The sequence below is a fragment of the Osmerus mordax genome, chromosome 6, assembly GCF_038355195.1.
Source record: "Osmerus mordax isolate fOsmMor3 chromosome 6, fOsmMor3.pri, whole genome shotgun sequence".
NCBI classification, from domain to species: Eukaryota; Metazoa; Chordata; class Actinopteri; order Osmeriformes; family Osmeridae; genus Osmerus; species Osmerus mordax.
The window spans coordinates 16,027,258-16,029,329 of NC_090055.1; the positions used below are offsets into that span (position 1 = coordinate 16,027,258).

At 45.5% G+C, this 2,072-nt stretch overlaps 1 long non-coding RNA gene across 1 annotated transcript; it reads left to right on the top strand.

Annotated features, from left to right (window-relative positions):
* The first annotated feature begins 383 nt into the window (after positions 1 to 383).
* LOC136944769 (uncharacterized) lies at positions 384 to 972 on the top strand. Its single transcript, XR_010876786.1, has 3 exons — positions 384 to 518; positions 605 to 707; positions 908 to 972. It is a non-coding gene; the product is annotated as an uncharacterized lncRNA (long non-coding RNA).
* Positions 973 to 2,072: the final 1,100 nt, after the last annotated feature.

The window sequence follows — 2,072 nt, forward strand, 5'->3', positions numbered from 1 at the left end:
TAGGTGTCAACTGTGGTCTGGTGGAGGAGAATCCATAGGGGGCCCAGGAAAACAGCTGGCAGCCAGGCAAGTGCTAATATAAGACACTCAAAAAAAATACTCAAACCATTGTTAACTCATTGTAAGGCATACGTAAGTTGTTCTGATTGTGGGAGGAAACATGTCAAAACAACAAATGTTGTCATACTAATGCTTTGTATACCCCATTCAGCTGTACCATCTTGGGCAAAGACCATTCAAGATAACATTTGTTATGTACATCAATGTTACAGCTAATCTAGAAGAACCACAGTGTATGCCAATCATGCAAACTCTTGTTTTACTTGTCCTTAATTACAGACATATGTTATGCTCCGGAAGATGGAGACATTGGAGGAGAACCAGCTCTCCTATTCAGGCGACTACAGGGCAGACACACTGAAGAGGTGCCAGTGATGGACCTACAGGTGGCCCAAACACAGGCTGAACTCCAAGACCTTGAGGAGCGCCTTAAGGTGCTGGAGTTCCGAAAGAGAGTGGTAGGTGTTTGGAGATGCCATGAACTATGGCTTATACGCAGCGTTCAAATTGGTGCTGACAATAAGTTCATGACTTCTAATTGCAGACGCTGTGATGAAGTGGAAGACGGGACTGGGAGAGAAGGCTGTGGAGCTCGTCATAGCGGAGACACTCAAACACGCCCCGGCAGCCCATTCAAAACAAGCCAGGTGAATGAATCATGATTGCAGCTTCCATATCCAACCTTTCACATGGCTATGTGACAAAAAAATTGAATCCCATAATATTTTTTTGATGATGTATATTATTTTAGATGTGATTTTTTTATGACTTGTATAGCCCCTTTCACACATGCAATTATGTTGATAGGACACTAACTTATTTTGTGCTTCATTGTCAGGACCAACAGACAGGACCTGTAGCGGGGACTGGCAGAAGATTTTAATTCACTGTTTGGCACTTTGTTTGAAATAAAATGACTGAATGTTACATGGTAATGCTGCCTCGTTTATAATTAGCTTGAGTTAGGCTACACATCACACAAACAAAGTCCTCCTAAAGTTGGCTACTATGTAGCCTATTATACAAGAACAAGTAGCATTTTGGTAAAATGAGGTCTGCATATGAACCGCCCCAATATAAGCAGTAGAATTGAGAAATATAGGTTACTTAATTAACGTTGCAGTTACGGACTGGCAACGTCACAAAATTACGTTGCTAGGAGGTCACGGTTACGGACTGGCAACGTCGGAAAATAACGTCAGGTGGAGTCAGGTGGCTGAGCGGTGAGGGAGTCGGGCTAGTAATCTGAAGGTTGCCAGTTCGATTCCCGGTCATGCCAACTGACGTTGTGTCCTTGGGCAAGGCACTTCACCCTACTTGCCTCGGGGGAATGTCCCTGTACTTACTGTAAGTCGCTCTGGATAAGAGCGTCTGCTAAATGACTAAATGTAAATGTAAATAACGTTGCCACGACGTCGCGGTTACGGACTGGTAACGTCACAAGATAACGTTGCGGTTACCTTCTGGCGTCCCACAGATGCACGGTCCCGCAACGTCGCCAAAGACGTTGCGGCAACGTAAGGGCAACGTAACTGTGTTAGCTGGGATGGTGCGATTAACTGGATTAATTTCACGTTAGCTAAGTGCATTTCAGATGGTAGACACTCAAGTCGCCTTGTCAGATAAGGAACACAACTACTGCATTGCTAGCTTCTCTCAGTCACTGACTCTAATTCAAACAGCTGGTGATGTTACTTAGCTAGCTAGTTAACATAGTTACCAATGCAGGGAAATGGTGACAGTTGTGAATGTTTAATTGCATTGAGTGGTTACTTTATAGATGTAGGACAGGACCGGGAGACTCGCGACCAGGTCCAGCGTTGGCCGACCGACGACCGGGCAGGTGCTGACAGCTCAAACCCCCCACAGCACAAGGGATGTGTGTGTGTGGGGGGGGGGGGGCAGAGAGAGGAGAGCAGTGATTAGAGAATGCCAGGAGCAGCTAACAGTTACAGGCATAATAGAATGAGATCCCCACCGGTCAAGTGTGGACTAGTGCAGCAATTTAACAC